General features: G+C 33.2%; 1 long non-coding RNA gene across 3 annotated transcripts in view; it reads left to right on the top strand.

The window, feature by feature from the left end:
- LOC116591319 overlaps positions 1–24,497 on the top strand; it is a 159,532-nt gene that overhangs the window by 88,980 nt on the left and 46,055 nt on the right. The window contains exons 4-5 of one of the 3 annotated variants that reach the window (XR_004285950.1): positions 7,547–7,723; positions 11,745–11,829. This is a non-coding gene — a long non-coding RNA (uncharacterized LOC116591319). Of the gene's footprint in view, positions 1–4,696; positions 4,710–7,546; positions 7,724–11,744; positions 11,830–24,497 lie in introns of those variants that run through there. The other 2 variants (XR_004285951.1, XR_004285948.1) reach the window with 2 other exon arrangements.

Raw genomic sequence — 24,497 nt, 5'->3', positions numbered from 1 at the left:
AAATAAATAAGGGATAATTATTAGGTAATGAAATTAAATTCCTTGAAAACCATCTAACTAGAAAAGACTGCTTAGTAGTGTTAGATAAAATTTTAGTAGTAACTTCCTCCTTTATGTCACCATTTAATAAATATTAAATTTATTATATTCTTCCCTAAGAATGACATTAATTTATTTACAAAATAAAAACTAGTCATAAAAACGTTATTATTTAAGCAACCAGACGCTTTTCAAAGATTTACAGTGTTAACTGAATTATTTTAATAATCAAACTAGGACTGAAAGTAGTTAGTTGTTGATATGTAATTTTGGTCATACCTGTTAACGTCGAAGATAGAATATTTTACACCTTTGTTATTTCTCTACCTTTTCTGTTTTATCTTTATTCTTAATTCTCTGATTACACAGAAAAATGACCTAAATATAACCGAGGAACTTTCTTCCCAACATTTTTGCCCATATACAATCAAAGTGAATCTTTGAATGTATGAGGACAGTTTATATGGTAGAAAGAACAAAAAGACTTTTGAAGTAGTTTTGGTAATAAAAATCAAATTTTCTGAAATATGCTAAATGTTATCTTATTATAAATGCATACATATGATATTTTAGAGAGTACCTTTAAAAAGGGATAATAAAATTAATAATTTATAGGAGAGAATACTTGGAAAATATTTGAGGAATATATTTCTCACTCAAGAACTTTTACTTGGAAAATATTTGGGGAATATATTTCTCACTCAAGAACTTTCACATAAATAGAATGTAATGCCCTAAATGAACAAGAATGATATGTGATAAATATTGTGTTTGCTTCTGTACATTGACGACGAGGATTACATATTAATGGTAAACTATGGGTTTTTTTAGCTTCTAGTTTTTACTTTTTTATGGATTTTTCTCTCCATCTTGCATATGAAGAAGCATAGATCAAAACATTATTACTAGGCAATTGAGTATTCTAAAATCTTAAGAATTAAGAAAACTGCTCAATTATAAACTTTTTTATATTTGTTCATTAGTAATTAGTAATTTGTTATTTGTTCATTAGTTTAAATTAAATTTTATTTTTTATGGAGCCATCAAGTATTCAAAACTAATAAAATATTAAAACATAAATTTGCTAAAGATACTGACTATGGCTTTCCCTTATATTCTAATTTAGGTTTCTAGCTTTTTATTTCTTTTCTTTTGAAGAAAGGAAACAAAAGCCTTATAGTATAGTCAAATAGTTCTTTAATCTATTGTATTAAATGCATTCCATTTTTTGTTGTTGTTTTTGAAAACATATCCATTGAAACCCAGGAACTTCCTTCTCTAATTTTTACCAACTGATTTTAGGTGTCTTATATTATTTTAAAATGGGGTTTATTTTATTTGGAACTCATTTTTTATGTATACGATTATTTTATTCATTGTTATCTATTTATTTTTATTTTTGCTTTGTTAACTTTTTGTCATTAGAGATATAATGAATGGTAAATTTTAAAAATTCTTTTTTACTTGAAAATGCTGCTTTTTATTGGTTGGGGGGGTGGGCTCAGGTTCAGATTTACCTAACTTTTTATTGGTGTATATAATTCTTGGTCCATAATAATACTGACTACAAACTTTGAAAGATCTTGCTTCAGTGTCTCCTTGTATTCAGTTTTTCTGATCAGAGCCAACCTGAGGTCAACCTGAATCTTATTCCCTTGTAAAAGACATATTTCCATTTCTAGAAGCTTTTAGCATGTTCCCTTTTTCCAGTCCTTCAAAACTGCACAATGAAATATCAATGTAGACTCCACCTTTTTTTCTGCTCCCCACTTTAGGTAGTGAGTTCATATAGTTTGAAGTTTAGAGTCTCTCTTCATAGGACACAAAATGCCATGAGCAATTCACCTCTTTGAACTAGAGTTCTTTAATCAATGACTTGAATAAAGAATCTAAGTGATATATTTTGTGCATACAATCAAGGGATTTCAATGAACTTTTATTTTCTTTTGTTTTCTCAGTTGTGAAATGTGAACAATAATAAGATAATAAGTGCTCTCTTCAACTGCACATATACTAAAATTGGAACAATAATAAGATAATAACTAATAAGCTTTTTTGCCATATTGATATAATTCTGACAAGTTTTTTGTCTTATCCAATCAATTTGTAACTCATAATTTAAATCCTGGGATCCTTAGTTTCTGTTTAATTAAATTAGAAGAATAAAGATTGCGGGTTCACTATAGTCATGGCAAAGTTCAGCTCAATGTTAAAAACCAAATGAACACTAATTCAGTACTTAATTAGAGTGTCAGTGTCTTAATAGATTTATTTTTCTGTGTCCTCAGCAAATCAGAAATAAGAAAACCTTTTGCCTTTCTCTGATTTTCCTTGAAATAAGCTTTTTAGCTATATTATACATTAAAGTGACCAACTATCCTTAGTTCCAGATCTAGCTGATTCTAAAAAAAAAAAAAAGAAAGAAAAGAAAGAAAAAAATTACTAATTCTGGACAAAAAAAGGAATCATTTTTTCAAATTGCCATGTTGCTTTTTTTTTTTTTTTAAAGATATATTTATTTGAAAGAGAGAGAAAGCTGGGGAGGGGCAGGGAGAGAGAGTTTAAGCTGACTCCATATTGAGCAGAGCCTGACATGGAACTCAAACTCATGATCTTGAGATCAGATCACGACCTGAACCAAAACCAAGAGGATATTTAATTGACTATGCCACCCAGGCACCCCAAATTGCTATATTACTTTTAAAAAACCATTTACAAGATTAAAGGGTTAGATAGATATCTGCTGTAAAACCTAATACTTACAGTTAATGACATAGTATTGTATACTTCAAAATTTAAGAGAGTAGATCTCACGTTAAATACTTTTACCATTTAAAAAAAAAAAAAAGACCAACAACAGAGAGAAACAAGGAAACTTTGCAGGGTGTTGAATATGTCTGTTATCTTGATTGTGGTGAAGATATCACAGTTGTTTTCCTATGTCCTAATTCATTAAATTGTACCATTAAATGATGCAACTATGTATCAATTATACCTCAGAAAAGCTGTAAAAATGCCATATGTTTTATTAGTAAAATATAAAACAAATAACATGATACGATATTTACGCAACAAAGCATTGTCAAATGCTGATTATCTTGGAGTATACTTCCTGAAGACAAACTTCCAAAGGCATACCTACTCCTTATTTGTGGTATCTTCTGGAATAGAGGAGTGAAACTGAGTAAGCTATAAAACTGTGACTGTTATGTCAAGGAGAAAGTTTTTAAAAAGTTGTTTTCTAAAGTTGGGACGCCTGGATGGTTCAGTCAGTTAAGGCTCTGCCTTCAGCTCAGGTCATGATCCCAGGATCCTGGGATGGTGTCCTGTGTCTGGCTCCTTGCTCAGTGGGGAGCCTGCTTCTCCCTCTGGCTGCTGTTTCCCCAGCTTGTGTGCATGCTCTCTTTCTCTGACAATTAAATAGCCTTTTTAAAAAAGTTATTTTATAACGTTGACTATCTCTGCCCATTTTACAACCATTTATTTTTATTTTTTGGTTGAGACTTCATCTAGAAGTGCCTTTTCCTGTCCAAATCCAAAGCCACTATAATCCTTTTTCTATAGTACAAGTCAAAGGCAGCTGGGTAAAAGAGACACTCCAGATGATGCAGGCAGCTAAAGCAGGCATTTTCCAAAAAAGCAGAATACAAATGAAAACAGATCAGAGAACATCAAGCAAATGAGTAAATCCATGGAAAATTTTGTAAAATATATTGAAAGATTAAGAATCTGCTTATATTGGGGTTCCTGGGTGGCTCAGTGGGTTAAGGCCTCTGCCTTCGGCTCAGGTCATGATCCCAGGGTCCTGGAATCAAGCCTGCATCAGGCTCTCTGCTCAGCAGGGAGCTTGCTTTTCTCTCTCTGCCTGCCTCTCTGCCTACTTATGATCTCTGTCAATAAATAAAATCTTTAAAAAAAAAAAAAAAGAATCTACTCATATTACAAAATTGGAGAGTTTTATAAAAATACAGACTTAGCTTGATAAAGTATAGAAATACTTGATTATGAACCATCATTTAATGTTTGAACTTAATTTTTAATATTAAAGTATCCAATAAAAATAAGTGGTAACTTTAGTGCATATTAGCAAAAGAAAAAATAGGATAAAATCTGTTCTATGGGGGCGCCTGGGTGGCTCAGTGGGTTAAGCCACTGCCTTCGGCTCAGGTCATGATCTCAGGGTCCTGGGATCGAGTCCCACGTCGGGCTCTCTGCTCAGCAGGGAGCCTGCTTCCTCCTCTCTCTCTGCCTGCCTCTCTGCCTACTTGTGATCTCTCTCTGTCAAATAAATAAATAAAAAAAATCTTTAAAAAAAAAAAATCTCTTCTATGTGTGGAACAGATTTGGAACCAAAGAAGGGATATTACTCTTAGCTGCACATGAACAAAATGGCACAAATCATTCCATAATGAGGAAGAAAGTGAGAAAAAGAAAGGACTGGAAACAGAATGAGTTTCAGTCCACGTACAAATAGTAATGTGTCTTTCCTAAGAAATCTGGGAGTCAGAAATAGTGTGTAAAAGATGGGGACTCTCAAATGAAGAAGTGGTAATTTACACTGAAAAGAGAAAAAGAAAGGATATCCTCGGGTTTTTGTTGTTGTTTTTCTTTGTTTAGTTTAGGGAATCCTTGTTTCTTTTAAGCACTGCAAAGCTAGAAAGAAAGGGAAGTTCTGTCGCAGTTTGTTCTGAAGCAAAGTAGAAATGTTATATACCAGAAAAGGAAGTTCGATTTCAGAGATACTACATTTAAAAACAGGGCTTATCTTATACATAACACTTTTCCCACAGAGAAGTTAGACCCCCAGAGAGATTTGTGGCTTACACGAGAGCCTGCTCATTTCCTCCAGCTTGCCAGGAACCGTGCTTAACTTACTCCTGCAGTTTCAGTCACTGTGCTGCTCCTTGCTCCTCATCACCCAAGTGCACAGAAATCCCTCTCGTCTTAAAACCAGACAATTCTTTATTTCTAATGTGCCTATTTCATTTGTCCTATTCTTTACCTTTGCACTGCCAAACTTCCCTAAAGAGCAATTTATACCTATTTTGTTCTATATCCTAAGGTCTGAATTACATCTCAACCCACTTTAGCTGCCTTTTCATACATATTCTTACATAAAATTATTCCTTCAAAGGCTATTAACAATCTTTTAATTTTCATATCCAATGGTCATGCCTCAAAATTTATCTTACTGGGCTTTTCACCTTCATTTGACAATTTCTAACCTCATCATTATTGAAAACATCTTTTCCTGCTGACATCTACATATTTCTTAAATTACTTTCTCTTCTTTAATTTTTCAAGTATTTATTATATCTGTAACTTTCTGTAGAAGGAAAACACTTTGGTCTTTCTCCTTTTCTCTCATAGTATAACACACTTCACTTCACTTCTTGACACCAGATACATGGGTTTTCCATACATCTAGCAATTCTCTGACATCAGCTGAGTGTCCTACAATTTACCTCAATCAGTTTTGATACTGTTTACCTGCCCCTCCCTTCAGGTGCCAACTGCAAGTCCAAGACTATCCCCCATATTTCTAATAGTCTAGCTCTAAATCGTGGATTCCATGATTCCCTCCTTGGGTTTGATAATTTGCTAGAGTGATCACAAAACTCAGAGGAACACTTATGCTTACTGGTCAGTTATATTTAAAAAGGATATAACAAAGGCTATAGATAAGCAGCTAACTGGACAGATACACAGAGAAAGTTCTGGAAAGCTCCCAAGTACAGGAGCTTCTGTTCCCATGGAGTTTGGGTGCATGACTTCCCCAGCATATGGGTGTATTATCCAATCTGGAAGCTATCCAAACCCATGTTTTAGAGACATTTCTGGAGGTTTCATCACAGACACAATGCATCTTTAACTCACCTACTAACCCTTCTTCTCCTGGAGCTTCGAATTATGGCTTGGTCTTTCTGGTGGTTAGTCCCTATTCTTTTTTTTTTTTTTTTTAAGATTTTATTTATTTATTTGTCAGAGAGAGTGAACACAGGCAGACAAAGTGGCAGGCAGAGGCAGAGGGAGAAGCAGGCTCCCTGCTAAGCAAAGAGCCTGATGCGGGACTTGATCCCAGGACGCTGGGATCATGACTTGAGCCGAAGGCAGCTGCTTAACCAACTGAGCCACCCAGGCGTCCCTAGTCTCTATTCTTAAGTTATTTAGGAGTCCACTAGATTTGCCTCATTGGAACACAAATGAAACTTCTATCCCCCAGCAAGTTTCAACGGATTTAGGAGCTCTATGTCAGATACCAGAGCCAAAGCTCAAGTATTTGAACAAAAGATGTCCCTAGTTCTCTAGACACTTAGGAAATTTCAAGGATTTGGGGAGCACTATGCCAGAAACCAGGAGCAGATCTAGATAAGTAGGTAGATAGGTAGATTACATACAGATAGCAAGGTAGATAGATTATAGATAGATGATATATAGATAGATTTTTCTATTATTTTATGCATTCACTATCATTTTATATGCAATTAATATCTGAATCACAGTCTCAATGCAAAATTTCTTTCCACAATTCCAGGTCAAGCCTCAAGTGCCTATTGAGCATTTCTGTCTGAATAAACATAGACCTACAAATAGAATGCTTTGAAGTCATTAAGTTCCTCCTCCAAAAGCTCATTTGTACTCTCTATTTCGCTGAATACTACCAATATCCCAACATACAGTGGAGATAGAACTTTCGTAGTTTCATGAACCCTGTAGCTTTACCCTATCTACTTCATCTGCAGCTGATAAAATATTAAATCATGTCAATTTGGCTTCCAACAATTGCTACATTTATTCCTATCTATCCATCCCCTTTGACACTGCTCTCTATTTTTTTTTCACCTGGACTATTACAATAGTATCCCAACAGATTTTGCGAAGCCCATAAGAGATTGATATTTCTTTTCCTCATTATCCTATTTTTCTTACCTTTTATTATTTATTTATTTATTTATTTGAGTAGAGTTGACACACAATGTCATGTTAGTTTCAGGTGTACAATTTAGTGATTTGACAAGATTATACATTATGCTATGTTCACCACAAATACAGCTACCAACTGTCCCATTACATTGCTATTACAATATCCTTCACTGTATCCCTTATGCTATCACTTTTATTCCTGTGAGTTTCTCACTGAAGAAAAGAAAGAACTGACTGACTTGCCCTGATTCAACTCCATGGATTGGATTTGGCCCTACTCTTAATAGATGGTGTTTTCATCATCTTATCATCTTCATCATCATCTTCATCATCTCATTGCTTAAAGGCATACTATGTGTCAGATGTTATTATAAATAGTTTACATGATTTATCCAACTGTGTGAATCATCATACATATATTTTAGAAAACTGAGTCTTAGATTAAATAACTTGTTAATACATAATGAAGTTTTGGATGGGAGTGAGTCTCTATGTCATTGTCCTTATTTTCATATTCTTTGTCATAATTTGCAATTATATTCTTTGTTTAGTTTTCTTGTTCATTTTTTTTTTACTCTTCCAGAAGTACATAAACAAGAAAACAGTGACCTTACCTGCATTGACTATGACTGTATCTTCAGGGCTTCGACTAAGACCATGCGCACAATAGACACTCAATAAACCATAAGGAAACCCAGCAAGTCTAGCTCTGAAGCTTGTGATTTTATGCTACCCAGGACACTGTGCTGGTCAAATGCATGTAGGTGATATTCTTTTTGGATTCTCTATTCTCTCAAATGGATATCTATTTGTTGGCCCTAGATGCAGGCATCTAGGACTGTGACTATTTATTTAGTCCATTCTTGTCACAGTATTACTACATAGAAAACCACTCTAAAACTCAGAAATTAAGTCACTAACCAAGTATTCCCATATTCATATATCTGGAAGTGTACTGAAATTCATTGGGTTAGATTGGATTTGAAGTATTTGAGCTTTTGTCTCCACTTTGCATACAGATCTTTCCACATGCTTTTCATTATGTGGAATATACAGCTGGACAATGAATGGACCATATGTAAAAAGAGATCTCTGACCTATAGTCTACAGCAACCAGCCCAGGAAAGAAATCCATTAACCTCAACAACAAGCCCAAGAGGCTGGCCTGCTATCTAAAAGTGAGACTTGCGGGAAGTCTGATTACTGTCTCTAGCAATGACTTCAAGAAGCCAAGCATAACTCCTATAGCAATCAGTCCTAAACAGAGAGACTTAATTAGTAACAGTTCCCCTAAACGTTTTTCCCCATATCCAGTTAAGGCCAACCAGAGAAATGCAAGCATTTCTCCTGACCAATCACATAGGATGCCCCACTAACGGTTAGCCCACCTATGGCTTCCTCATGCCAACAGCCTACAACCATGGCATATCTGAGCACTTCCTTTTAAAATTTCCACTCTTGGGGCACCTGGTGGCCCAGTTGGTTAAGCATCTGACTCGGTTTTGGTTCAGGTCACTATTTCAGAATCTTGAGATCAAGCTCCACGTTGGGCTCTGAGCTCAGCATGGTTTAAGCCTGTCTTTCCCACTCATGCTCTCTCTCTCTCTAATAAAATAAATAAATCTTTAAAATAAAGAAATAAAATGTTCACTATAAAGCTTTTGACTCCCATGTATAAGAATTTCTTTGTATTTATTTACTAACACTAAACAACTAACTGTATGCCAGTTTGTTCTATGTGTATTTAATTTTAAAAAATGTTTAAAGTTATATTCATCTTACTGTTCATTGTGAATGCAGAAATTTATACAATATAAAAATGTGTGAGAGGTTTTTTTTTTTTTGCAGACTCTTGACACAGCTTGCTATTAAACTTTGTGATCTTTAAAAATTTTGATCTACATTTCTATTATTTGCATAAAGATATTTATATTTTATTAATGGACATGATATATTAAAGGACAATTTCTTCTGAAGATTCAACGAACAGTGTTACTATTGCTCATTGAAAAAGGACACTATTCCTCTGACTTGGAAGAGTTTAAAGCTTTGAACATATAGCCATGGGGTTGTTTGTTTTTGAAAAGGAAATTTAGATATATTTTAGATTAGCAATTCAATATTTTTCATTCATACATTTGAATATATCTTATTTAGAGAGTAAAGTTAAATAATCATAGTTGCTTTTATAAAAACATATTTTCCTGATTTCTAATTTTTTTTTAAGATGGTTTTTTTTGAACCATACTTACCATATGGCTTAACAAGAAACATAACACTGTTTATTAAGACATTTCCCTCTATGGGCCGCCTAGGTGGCTCAGGTGGTTAAGCCGCTACCTTCAGCTTGGGTCATGATCCCACCATCCTGGAATGGAGACCCACATGGGCTCCTTGCTCAGCTGTGAGCTTGCTTCACCTCTCCTCTCCACTGTACTCTGTCTCTCTCTCTCTCTCTCTCTCGCTATGTCTTTCTCTCTCTCTTTCTCAAATAAATAAGTAAAATCTTTGAAAAAAAAGACATTTCTCTCTAGTTACCTCAGATGAGAAGAAAGAGATAAATAATTGTATGCTAACATTATACACAATAATTTCATAAAAATCACTTTGCTAAGTTTATTTAAGAATTATATTTCAGGGTGCCTGGGTGGCTCAATCTGCCTTCAGCTCAGGTCATGATCTCAAGGTTCTGGGATCGAGCCCAGTGTCATACTGTCTTCTCAATGGGGAGTCTGCTTCCCCCTCTCATTCTCCCTCTGTGTTCTCCCCTTCTCTTTGCCTATTATTCTCTCAAAGTCTTAAAAAGCAGAAACATATTTCAATATGATCTTACTCTTAAACTATAACTAAAAGTATAATTATTAATCATGAACTCTATCATGATAAGGGACAAAAGATTTGACCAGATTGATAGGTATAATTCAGACAATACTTCAGTATAATATACAAAATAAGAAAAATGGAAAAGAATATGGAGGTTAAGGAAAATAAAAGGCAATATTATATAGTAAATATAGTCCAATAATTCCTTATTATCAAAAACTAAAAAGGCACGTGGTAAAAATTTATTCAAAAGAAATTTAAGTACACTAATCAATGACAGAGCTACAATTAAAAAGTTAAGCCAGTAATATATTTTTAAGTTTGACAGGAGGTAGAATATACTTTATTTTACCACTTGTCTTCAGAGACAATAGAATACTTAATTAAGTTGATAATGTCCTTCTTTGTGCCCCAGTGAGCCATGTTCTCCATCCCTAGTAAAAAGCCTAAAACATAAAATGGGATTTAGTGAATTGGATACCCATTAAATTATGAGTTTCTTGAGAGTTGAAATTATGTTTTATTTATTTGTTCTAGAACTTTTTTTGTGCAACAATGACTCATTAAAGAAAGCCTAAAGGACTGGTCTGAATCATTGTCTTCCTTCTTAGTCACCCATTTTCTCCTGTTCATTTTGGTTGGTTTTCCCCAATGATTCTGAAAAAAATGTTACCAAAAGGCATCATTTTATCATAATTCAATTATTATTTCTATGTCCACATCTTAATTAGTCTTTCAGTAGCATTTACAATAAAAATATTCTCTTTAGGACAACTGTTTCTAAGGATTCTTTGGCTTGTCCCTCAGCTTTAATTTTTTTGTTGTTTTTTTGATTTTTCCCAATCTCCATATTTCTTTATACCATTTACTTTGTGGCTTCTGTTTCTTGTCTCATCTCCATGTTTTGGAGAATTCCAGAACTTTGTTGTCTTCATCTGAGTTTTCTTCTTAAGGGATCTCATTATCTTTGCAATTAGGAAAAAAAAATCTAAATGGGATTCCTATTTGATTTTGGTCTGAGCGCTTCCTCTTTCCTTTATTTCCTTTATTACACTCACTCTTACCACCCTGACGGAGCCATACCAGCCAAATTATAGGCCATTAAATATGTCATGAGAGTGATTGCTAGTTCTCACCAGTATCTATGACATGTTGTTTTTTCTTTTTCTTGGTATGGCTTCAGCATGTATGTAAAGCCTCTTAGATTCAGTTAATGCCATGAAATTAGCTCTGACCAATAAGATATGGGTGGAAGTGATGCATATCATCTTCAAACATGATACTTACATGCTTCAATATTCCACATTTTCTTACCATGTTTCCTGGCTTGATGCAGAGGACCATGGAGTGTTGAATTATATATCCCTTCTACCTTGCCATTTTGTGTGTGTTAGGGGAGAGGGGGCTCATTTGCTGAATTGTTAGGATTCTCATTTGCTGTTTAATTTTTTAATGTTTTATATAGGAGAATACAGTTTATACAGTTGCAAACAATTCACACTTTTGCATTTCTGTGGACAGAGATGACAAGTTTGTTTATCAGGTTTTAAGTTCTACAGCATTGCTTTCCTGTACTGTAGGTTTCTTCCTTTAAGTAACTGTTTTGAAGAAATTTGGGGAAGCATTGTGTTTCTTTACATGTTTAATTTTCTTTTTTCTTGTCCTGTGCTAAGTTATCCTTCTTGTTGTTGTTTTCATCTTCACTGTTTATTTTCCTTAGAGCACCTCATATTTGCTCCTATTTCCTTCTGTCCTTAGGGAACTATCATTTCAAGTTTATCTTCTCATACCTCCCATGTCTCCATGCACCTTTTAGTCTCTTCTCTGGAATAAGTGCTCTGATCCCCTAATAGACTTTTTCAGTATTTTAACACATAGGGTGGTGGGCTTTCTTATTCTGTGGATAGGTTTGGTCAATCTTTGTCCTGCTCTTTTTTTTTTTTTTTTTTTTTTTTCAGTATTTCCTCAATTTTTACTTCTGTCTGTGAAGACTTGCCGTGGAAATGTGGTAGAGAGCTTGGGTTGGATTGGGTGATATTGCAGGTGAGAGTGTTTTACAGGATTTGGTTTCCCAGTTAAACCTTTGAAAGTCCTCTGTGAGCTACATACACTAGTTTCTTTTGCCAACATTAATTTTTCAATCCTTAAAGCAATATCATATGGTAAGTAGTGATATATTTATTTTGGCTTCAGAGAGAAGATGATTTCACTCCATTGTTGGAGGGGGAAAAACCCACAAAACTAATCCAAGTCTTCAAATGTCCTTAAACCCATACTTATTTCTTTGTTCTATATACTTTTCCTAAAGATCAGATTATATGGTGACTTGTCTGATTTTTCACCCTTCTCACTTGCTCCCTCTCAGATAAAATTCAACACTTTAGTATCCTGCTAGGAACAGAGACTTGAAGCACTTAAAGTTCAAACTGAAAAGTTATTACAATTGGAGTTATGCTGAGTTGGGATTTCAGGATGTACGTAAAATTTTATTTGATATTTGAATAATATTAGGCAAATATTATTTAATCTCAGTTTCCTAGTGACTATGAGTTTCAATCAAAGTGCTATTCTTATTTCCTCTTATAAATAATGAAAAGTTGCAAAAGAAAACTTGTCATGATACTATATCCTATTATGGGAGATATATAATATACATTTAATATACAGGGAAGGTAGGAAATTTTCATGACATTTTTAAATGTAAATTCTGGCATATATGTACATAAGTATGTTTGTTCATGTGTGTGTGCATATACTGCTAAACACATATGGAGGCAAAAAGCCATGTGAATAATTTTGTAAGATGAGAAACTCATTGTAATAAGTGGGGGATTGAGTTTTTATATGTCTGGCATTGGTGACTTGTTTGACAATTCTATTCCATGTTTCTAGTTCACATTATCTCTTTTCTGATTTTGCAGTCTTATGGGTACTTTTCCTGAAAATACCTAACCTGCTTCAGACTTGAACTCAAATTCTAACAATTACAATAGTCCAAGGATACAAATTTGAACACTTAGTCCATGAGTCCTCATTACTTACAGAAACAACCGCAAATATCCTAGCTTTACATTCACAAAAATTTGTCACAAAAATAATAACTTGCCTTCTTACTCTCATCCCTTCAGAACTCTGATATGTCTATACAGCAACATAAACTTCTAGTTATTTTTTCCTATGTGTACACTCCACTAACATTCCTCCTTATTTATATTCAGCTGTCTCTTCATTCTATTAGGCAATATAATCAAGAAGAATTTCTTAATCTTCAGTTAGAACTAAATTCTCCCTAGAATTCTTCAGAGTTGCTAGACTCCCAGCATGCTATGTTATTTGTTCTGTGGTGATGGTTGTTCTATGATTGCAATTGATCACAGACTTGGTCACATTAAAAAAATATATTTGGATTTTTTTTGTAGTGATTATGACAGATTTACATACATGCATAATTATTAAATATCCTTAAGGTAAGGCATCATGCTATGCACTTTTCAAATGATGTTCTATTTAATAACCAGAAACATCAGTTAGTAGGAAAAATTGACCTGTAAGGAAGTTAAAGGGTTAAATACCCTTACCCAACCATGTAAGGGTATTTATTGCTACTACTTTATTTTTGCTAAATTCTTTACTTCAATTTATACATCCTGTGGTTATAAATATAAACAATGCAACATAGTAATATTAATATTTTCAGCATATTTGTCACCAATCAAAAACACATATATTTCCATAGCTTTACAGGTATTATATATATTTAAACATATTGTTCACCCTGATCACATCTTTAAAATTATGGTACCTATTTTATCAACTCACTAATGGATCCTGTTATTTAACATGTGATAAAGAAAATGCTATAATACTCTCTTTCAAATTTATTTCTTAATAAAGTTTAATTTTTAGAACAGTATAGCAAAATTGAGAGTAAAGTACAGAGATTACCTATATAGCTGCTGCCCCTGCATATGCACAGCCTCTCATAGTATCAGCATGTCCCACCAGAGGGTACATTTGTTATGACTGATGAAACTGCACTGGCACATCATTAGCCAGAGTCCTTAGTTTAGGTCAGGGTTCACCAGTAGATAACTCTTTGACCAGTAGATAACTGGGGTATAGTAGGCTCCTAACAAATGGAATGATCTTAAGAACTGAGCAAACTGTACAACCACATTAAGGTCTGCTTGAAACATATCTATGAATATTTCATTGGCCAAACATCTCACCTGGCCAACCCCAACACCAGTAAGGTGGGGAATTAAACTCTGCCCAAAGAAGAGGGAGTTCAGTATTTATTGAAGAATAATCCAGGCTATTCCAAGAATCTCTACTCCAACCCTTATGATATAGTTATTTTTATTATTATTAATTTTCAGATGAGGAAATCAAGACTGGGATGGTTAAATAATTGGCCTACTTCTTTATATTTAGGAAATATCAGAAACTGATTTCAAGACATTTCTGTTGGATCCCAAAGCCTCTTATATTTCCACCATACATTTATCTATATAGTAATTATCAGATTAATCTTTGGAAGAGTGTCAACATATTTCTCTCAAAGCAAGGAAGTTAGAAATATGATTTGGAATTATTTATATTAATATGCTTTTCATAAATACCCAGTTTTCCTCTTTAAGTGGATAACTATCATTTATGCAGATGATTATGTAGGCTGAATATTTACATCTTAAAATACTTTGACATCAAGATGTTACTATAATTTTGTGCTCAATTAAACACTAAGCAGAAAATGTAATATCCAGTTAAAACTATTTATGATACTAATCATTTTGGAATGCAAATCAAAAACACAATGAGATACCAACTCACACCCATTACACTGGCTATTATTAAAAAAGAGAGAGAGAGAGAGAATGTTAGCAAAGATGTGGAAAAATTGGAACAGTTGTACCTTGTTGGTGATAAGGTAAAGTGATGTAGTTTCTGTGGAAGACGATATGAATATGATGGGTCCTCAAACAACTATGCATAGAATTACCATATAAACCAGCAATTCTGCTTATTAGAATTTAAAGCAGCAACTCAAACAGGTATTTGCACACCAGTGTTCACAGCAGCTTTATTCACAATAGTCAAAATGTGTTAACAACTCAAATGTCCACCGATTAGGTAAACAGATAAACAAAATGTGGTGTATTGCATACAATGTAGTATTACTCAGCCTCAAAAAGAATGAAATTTGGGGGCGCCTGGGTGGTTCAGTGGGTTAAGCCTCTGCCTTTGGCTCAGGTCATGACCTCAGGGTCCTGGGATGGACCTCCGCATGGGGCTTTCTGCTCAGCAGGGAGCCTGTTTCCTGCTCTGTCTGCCTCTCTGCCTACTAGTGATCTCTCTGTCAAATAAATAAATAAAATCTTTAAAAAAAAGAATGAAATTTTGATATATGCTACACCATGCATTAACCTTGAAGATATGCTTAGTGAAATCAGTCAATCACAAAAAGATAAATACTGTATGATTCCACTTAACGGGAGGTACCTAAGAGAGTGAAATTCATAGAGACAAAAAGCAAAAATGGTCGTTACCAGGGACTGGGGGAGGAAGAAACAGGGAGTTATTGTTTGATGTGTACAAAGTTGAGTTTGTGAGGCTGAAAACGTTCTGGAGATGGAAAGTGGTGAGGCCTGGACAACCATGTAAGGGTATTTATTGCTACTAAAGGGCACACTTAAAATGGTTACAATAGTAAATTTTATGTCATGTATATTTTATAACTTAAGAAACAACATCTCCCCCAAAAAACTAACCATGATAGAATATTAAGTGGATGATAGGAATCACTGTTAAGTAAATGGCTACAAGCATAGAAGCGGGGATTTGTAGGTTTTACAAACCTGAATAGACAGAACTGATTAGGAGAGCGTAACTTAAATTTCTTCCAATAAAACTGGTAAAATGAATGGGGACTTGGATTGAGTTTTGTGAAGTGAAACAGGAAAATGGTGAAACCTCAAGAACAAACTGAAAACTTCGTAGTTAGAATTGATCAGAGACCAACGAACACAGGATCAGGTAACTGGGCTAAATGCTATTGAATTCGTCTTGCCTCTTCTAAAGATTTATACTTTCAGGTGAAGGAAGGCAGAATTATTGTCGGCATCAAGTAATCTCAGGTGTCAGGAGAAAGAGACCAAAGAAAAGTAAACAAAGACTGATAAATACACACTTTCTTTTACTCAAAGCCTGTATCTGTGAGTCTAGTAGTTTTAATAAATCTGTGATACTTTATAATTCAATAGAATTTTCCCACAGCAGAGTAGAAATTGATAAATGTGACTTCAGCTAGCCTATCAACAGTTGATGTTTGTCAAGAGAAAAAAAAAATGGAAGTACTTTCCCCTGGTACTTTCCTATAATAAATCACAACACTTAGGTTATTTGACCAAAGAAAACAATGAATCAGCAAAAGTTATCATTAATTGTCTTACCTTTCTATGGCCCAGAAATTTGTTACTTTCAAACTGTTTCTGCTTTTTAACTTTTACACTTCAATAACGTAGCTCCCTTATATTAAAAAAAAAGTCAATATGCAACTAATATCTGATTATTAGAACTGTGTTACAAAAAAATCAACCAGATGTCATGTAGCAGCTTTTAACCAGGTAATAAATTATGAAATAATGATAACTTGACTTTACAAATTTATCTTCCAGATGAGCACCAATTTATACTTGTCTAAGTTCCTGTCAGTATTAATAATGTGCATCATTAAAGAACACTAGGAGCAGCCAGTATAAAAAGGAAAGGTGAAGTAGAATAAATAGAGGACTGTCTTTTAATCAGTGAAGGCAACCCATACAAAAGGAAGAAAAATAAAATCTTTAGGAAAAATATTTGAATACATTATAAAACAGTTTAAATTTTTTAGTGGAGATCAGGCTGTTAAAATATTTGTTTTGTGCTAAAATCAATCAATTTAGTTTAATTTTGATACATACAAATGTTTATACCTATAGTTTATAATTATTTGTTGCATAATTAATCATTTGGACTCCTATTGAGCAAGGATGAATGTGTATCAGTGTAATTGTTATAATTACTCTATAAAAATTAATTTTAAATGTGTACTATAATTCAATATTTATTGCACTCCAAAAAAATAATATCAAAATAATATTTTATTATTGTAAAATACTAAGTAAAATTTTTCTTCCAGATATATACATCAAATTTGTATTGGACATTCTGAATAAGTTTCCTAACTTAACCATATACCTTTCCTGGAATGTGCTCAAATCCATTTTTTTTGTTGTTTTTTAAGATTTTATTTATTTATTTGAGAAAGATTGACAGGAATAGAGCACAAGCAGGAGGAGGGGCAGAGAGAGAGGGAGAAATAGGCGCCCTGCTAAGCATGGATCCTGATGTAGACTGTTCCCAGGGTCCTGGGAGCATGACCCGAGCCGAAGGCAGATGCATAAGCTTAACTGACTGAACCACCCAGGTGTTCCTCAAATCCATTTCAAAAAGAAAAAATCTATAGAAAGATTAGTATTCTATACTCATTTCTCAATGTAGGTTTGTGGCAAACTCTGAGTTATCAGGAAATAAAACTCTTTTAATCTGCCTACAACCTCCTTCTAATATTCAGATACTAGAGAGAAATCTGAGCCCCCAAATTTGGTTTAATATATAATATATATGATATATAATATAATTAATATATCATATATAATCTTGTTATTATTTACACTGCTTGATCAATTTATGGATAAGTATGCATTACCTTCCTGAAAATGAAACCCAAGGAAGTTTGCAAGTAAAAGCAGACAGACAGAAGTTCAAGTTCCAGGAATAAAGTAACTTTTGCAAATTCCAGACTTAAGAAAAAAAGATTGAAGGCATTAGAGATTGACCAAAAGAAGGCAGAAATGGGAATAGATAAACCTACAAAAGATGGAAACTATACTGAATGAGGTCCACATTTTTATGGATTTTACCTGAGAGCATTCTCCAACGTATGAGGCATAATGTAGCTATAATCCAAACAAAAAATCTGCTTAAACAAAATCCAAAAAAAAAATCTGCTATGGCTTAAAGTTAGACAAAATTTAATTGGTTTCATGAATCAAAGAACTAAGTTTGAAATTATCATAACTACTTAGAGGGAGAGACCCAGATAGAAAAAAGCATGAAGATTTTATAAATATATTTTTTTAATTTTTTATTTTTTATAATCATATATTTTTATCCCCAGGGGTACAGGTCTGTGAATCGCCAGGTTTACACACTTCACAGCACTCACCAAAGCACATACCCTCCCCAATGTCCATAACCCCACCCCCCTTCTCCCAACCCCCCTCCCCCCAGCAACCCTCAGTTTGTTTTGTGAGATTAAGAGTCACTTATGGTGTGTCTCCCTCCCAATCCCATCTTGTTTCAGATTTTATAAATATTTATGTAAGCTATGCTTAAATTCTTGAATGACACCTGTGCAGGAGGTTCTCCAAGGTTTGCACCAGAAACATCAACTAGGGACACTAACAAGGCTAAGCAGAAATTTCATTGCTGTTCTCCCACTTTTGAAGAGAGATTGAGTTTGGAAGTTAAGTGTAGCCAAAACTGAAAACCTCCTAAAATGATAATAAAAGTTCTTCAGTGAAAGATAACAGAAGTAGGAACAGTACAATGCATTATCCACAATATAGAGCATGCAATTAAAAGTAATGGAAATATGTAGAAAGAGGAAAATGTACACCAGTAGAGAAAAGAAAAATATGTAAGTAGAAACTGCAAAAAAAAAAAAAAAAAGAAAGAAAGAAGGAAGAAAGAAAGAAAAAGAAAAAAGAAAAGAAAAGAAAGAAAGAAAAAAAATAAAGTTGTGGGACACCTGGGTGGCTCGGTAGGTTAAGCCTCTGCCTTCAGCCAAGGTCATGATCTCCGGGTCTTGGGATGCAGCCCGCATCAGGCTCTCTGCTAGGTGGGACGCCTGCTTCCCCCTCTCTCTCTCTGCCTGCCTTTCTGCCTATTTGTGATCTTTCTCCGTCAAATAAATAAAAAATTCTTAAAAAAAATACAGATGTTAGAATTAACAGACAGTGGCTTTTAAGCAATATTATAAATATCTTTAAGAACCTAAAGCAAAATACTGACACAATGAGTGAACAGATGGAGAATTACAGGGGAAAAAAAAATGAAAACTGTAAAAAACTATAAATTCCTAAAGTGAAAACTATAATATCTAAAATGAAAAATTCACTACATGAGCTTTTTATCATATTGGAAAAAGTGAAAGAAATTGTTGGTAATATAGAAGATAAATTAATGGGAACTAATCTGCCATGGCAAATGGGGGAAAAAACAGATTGCAATAAAGTGATAATGTCTTCAGTCATCTGTAGGAAAATATCTGTGGTAGACCAAATGCATAATTAGAGCTACAGAAGGCAAAGAGAGAGAGAATAAAGCAAAAGCAACAGAGAAATGTAATTGTTTAAAATTTCTCACCATTGAGGAAAAGTCTAAATTTATAACTCTATGAAATTCAACAAGCTTAATAACATGGTAATTCAAAGAAAGCCACACCTATGAACAATGTAGACAAACTGCTGAAAACTTAAAAACTTAAAAGCAGCCAGAGAAAAATACCAATGTATTACCTAAAAGAAAATAACTATACAAAGTAAGCTGATATTTCCTTAGAAATAATGAGGACCAGAAGACAATAAAATAGCATTTTAAAGAGTTGAAATAAAGGTATTTCAAATAAACAAAAACTATGATAATTTGTTAGCAGGAGAAATAATAAGTTTTCAGACTGAAAGTGAATGGCTATAGGTAAATTTTGGATCCAGAGGAAAAATATGAAAAAAAAAAAAAAAACACCCAAATCTAAAATATGGCAATATTAAGAGATTATCCCTCTCTTGAAAATCCACTTTATTTATTTGAATCACAAATAAAAAATTAAAGCTTTAAAAACACTGAATTATGGAATTCAGTATATGTGAAGTATATGACAGTAATAGCTTTAAAACTAGGGAGGGGGTAAACATAATGTTGCAAAATATTTATATTTTATGTGATCTGTTACAGTAGTAACTCAAACTCCTTTGCCATCATTTTAAGATGCATATGCTTATCCTTATTACAAGCACTAAGGATCACATAGAGTGGAATAGCTAAAAGCCTATTGGATAAATGAAATTAAATCCTGGGGGGGGTGGGAAAGGGTGTTTCATCCACCAGCACTAAGACAGGAAAGAGGGAAATACAAGAACCAAAAACACGTGGGATAAGTGGAAAACAGGCAAAAATGTTTTACACATAATAAATTAAGTTGGATAGCAATAAAAATAAGGCATTTTGAAAAACCATATGTTTGGAAATAAAGCAGCACACTTCTCCAAGTAACCCTAAGTCAAAGAAAAATATCATTAGGGATATTCAAAAACATTTGTGAAAACACAACATATCAAAATTTGTGGAATACAACTAAAGCATGGTTAGAAAGACATTCACAATATTAAGTAAAATAATCAGTAAAAAAGAATAATTTTAACTATAATTACTTAATTATAGTTACAATATCCACTCTAGACATTCTTAGAAGATAAGAAATTTAAATCCAAAATTATTAAAAGAAGGAAGTATGAAAAATAAGAATAGATATCAATGAACTAGAAAACAAGAAAACAATTATAAACAAAATATGTTCACTGAAATAATGAATTTGATAAAGCCTTGCCAAGACTGTACAGAAAAACAAGAGAAAATAGAATTTACCAATGTCAATACTGAAAGATGGTGTATTATTATACTTTCTACATTTGCTTAAATGATAATAAGAAAATAGTATGAATAATTTTATGCCCATACATTTGACAACATAGGTAATATAGACAAATTCCTTGAAAAACAAAACTTAGCAAGTTAATGTGAAAAAATTGAAAACTGAAGTAACTACATATTATTGAAACTGAACTGGTAACATAAAACTTTTACACAAAGAAAACCCAAGATGTAGATAATTTCACTGGTAAATTTTATCAGATGTATGAGGAAGAAGCAACAGAGTTTACACAAAGTATTTCCAATGGAAAGAGACGGTGGAGAACTACACAACTCCTTTTCATAGTGCCAGCGTTCTTCTGGTGGCAAATCTTGAAAACAAGGAAGGGGAACAATAGATCAGTGACACTCAGGAATGCGTTCAAAAAAGGAATGACTTGATACTAGAAAATTAATTAATGCATTTCACCATATTAACAAAATAAGGGAAGCATAATTTAACCATCTTAGTATAAGCAAGTAAAACAACTGACAAATCTTCGAGATGCATTTATATTAATAACTCTTTTAAAAAAACTCTTAGCAAACTAGAAATAGAAGGGAACTTCTTCAGTTTAACAGAGGGCATCTGCCAAATATTTATAGCTGTTACAGTAATAGTGATATTTCCCCTTATGATTAGGACCACGAAAAGGATGTCCATTCTGACCACTACTTATTGACATTATATGGAACTTTCTGGCTAATGCAAAAAGAAAAAATAGAAAAAAATCATAACAATCAAAAAAGGAGTAAAATGTATTATTTATCAATAGCATTTACACAGAAAAATTGTAACTTAAGAAAAAACTTAGAACTAGTAAGTGAATTTTAAAGGATTACAGGATATGACACTAATTGACAAAAGTCAACTTTATTGTTATGTGCTAAGTAGCAGCAGCAACTGAAAAATGAAGTTAAAATTGTAGCTCCTTGTACCAGCATTGTAAGCATATCATACACCTAAGTGAAAATTTAATGGAAAAACATTATTGAAATTTCTGGAAAAAAAAAATGTAAGTAGCTGGTAAAACAGTCATTATAATTTGACAGTAGTAAGCTTAAGGTGTGTATGGCATGTCCTAGATCAGCTAATAAAAATGATAAATAGAGGTATACCTAAAAAGTTAACAGCAGAAATAGAATAAGGTCTTAAAACAACATTCCATCCCCTATAAAAAGGCAGGATAAGGAGAAACAGAGAATAAAATCAACAGGACAAACAGGAAATAGACAAAAATTGGTAGATCTAAATATGATAGTACACATGAAAATAGAATAAACACTCCCATTAGAAACAGAGATTATCTAACTCTATACTAAAATCTTTAAGTATTCTGTAGGTTAATTAAAGAGGAGCTAAATAAATGTAGAGATATACAACTTCCTGAATTATAAAATCAATACTTTTAAGATAACCATTTGTAGCAACTTGATCAATAGACTTAACCACTTCCATTCATAATCTCAGCAGTTTTATGTAAGTCTTAATCCTGACTATATAGTTTTATGGAAAAACAAAAGGACATAGCATATCTAGAACAATTTTGAAAAAGAAGAATAAAGTTGTAAGACCTCAGTTACCTGATTTCAAGACTTATTTCTGTCTAAATAGTGAGGTAAGTACAGTATTGACATAACAGAATGGGGATTCCAGAAATAGATCAATTTATATAAAATCAATTTTTTTTCTTGCATGAATGATAGAATGACCTTTCTTACAAATTGGATGGATTTATTATACATTATATTTAATGGGAAAAATTAACACTGATACCACACTCAGAAATAATTCGAGGTAGATTTTAGAAATAAACATGATGTGTATTAACTATAAATTTCCCATTGGGTAGGAAGAAAAAGGAAGAAGGGAGAGAGATTGCAAAAGTGAAAAAAGATGCAATCATTAAGTCTGAAAGCACTTACATGGCATTTAAATCTTTAGTCCGTGTACCATTGTCATAATGAATTTAAGAAAAATACATTCATAATTCACAAATAATTCATTTCACGTAGCCTTGAAATGTTTGCTTCAGATATCGCTGAGTGTAGTCAGTTTAATGCTTCATAGAGTAATATTAGCCAAGTCACTTCCTGGAACAGCTGCTATGGATTAAAAAAGCCTCTGCTAAGAATTTTTAGTTTTTGCTATACTTCCTGTTGGCTTTTTTTGATGTGTGTGTAAAATGTTCACATAAAGAAATGCAAAATAAGAGAGTGACTAACTCTGAATGTAGTTCAATACCTAATGAAATAAATATAAAAATACTTAATTTCTTAATTCCATAGAGTAATTATTAGAAATAATTTTAGTCTTGTGTTTATTTTGTTAAATAAATATTTTATTATTTATTACTTAAGAAATATGCTGTGATGACACTGACTTTTAGTTACTGAACACTACTTGGGATTATTCCCAGTACTTCAACTGGGATTGACTCACAAAAGCAGATAATGACTTTAACAGTTATGTCAACTATATCTTGATCATTAGATGCTGTTTGTCATCTGCCGTCCGTATGCCTAGACACTACAGAACCCTTGACTTTATTTGGACTTGGTAATACCATCTCCTGAGAAATGAGGTTCCATTGTACTTTTAACATATTGGAAAAATACAGAACGCTAAAGGATATTCCTTAGACAAGAAAGTTGTTAAGAGTAAAGTAAAAAAGATTCCCTCGCTGTCTTTATTATTCATATACATCATGTTAACCTCAATATAGGTTCTGTATGCATAAATTATTGTTATAATTTGATCACCTGTGGGCCTGTGTGACATATGTCATACAAGGTGTATAGGGAAATAAATACATTCCTGAAAAGATAGGGTATAGCTGAGAGTAGTTTAAACAAAAGCTCCAGAAAGAGGAGGCATAAGGCATAGTAGAAAAAGAAACAGATCTACAAAAATTATAAAGGACAAATTTGTGACAGAACATGTTTGATGGTTTCATGTCTGTAAACCAGAATAAATGGGATATGGTGGAAAATACATCCCCAGCACTGGCAAGACCTCATACTAGAAGCAAAGTATCCATGAAACAGAGGATATATTCATCAGAGCTTAAAATGTATAGTAGCATAGGCAGATAAAGAAACAAAGAATAGAATACCTACAGGTAGGGGCATCTGGGTGGCTCAATCAGTTAAGTGTCTGCCTTCAGCTCATGTCATAATCCCAGAGTCCTAGGATCAAGCCCCACATCCAGGTACCTGCTTGGTGGGGAGTCTATTTCTTCTGCTCCTCACCCCGAACATGTGCTCCTCTCTCTCAAATAAATAAATAAATAAATAAAGTCATTAAAAAAAAAAGAAGAAGAAATTATTACTGCTACCATTTATATCAATTGCTACTAAAGGCAAGGTATGGTTGTGACTAGGACATGTTAACATGTACAATGGCAATGACAACAAAATGGACAACATAGTGACTCTACCTCTCTGTCTATACTTGACAAACTGCAGGATCCTTAAGGTGGTTATGTAAAGTAGACCTAAAATTAAAATCATCATTGTTTTATGGATAGCTAAGGCATTTAGATAGAGATACACTATCAACTGAGAAGCCCTAATCTTGGAAAACCCAAAGTTATTTTGTTCATCTTTATAGAAGGGTCATTGATTTAAAACAGACAAACAAACAAACAAAAAAAAGAAAACAAAAAAAACTATTTTTACTGGCTTTCATCTTCCATTTGTCAGGGTTTGACCTGTGGGTAATAACCTTCATCCATTTCCAGGAATATGCATGTGTGACCAGATTTTCACAGTATCCTACACACTGCACCAGGAATTTTAATGAAATATATCACAAAACAAACAACAGAATGTAAAATATCTTAAAATATTAAAAAGAAGAAAAAACAAGTAAAGACCAAGGTTGAATATCCTCTCATCAGTATATATTATGTTAC

The sequence above is a fragment of the Mustela erminea genome, chromosome 5, assembly GCF_009829155.1.
Source record: "Mustela erminea isolate mMusErm1 chromosome 5, mMusErm1.Pri, whole genome shotgun sequence".
NCBI lineage: Eukaryota > Metazoa > Chordata > Mammalia > Carnivora > Mustelidae > Mustela > Mustela erminea.
This window is presented reverse-complemented; position numbering and strand designations above follow the sequence as displayed.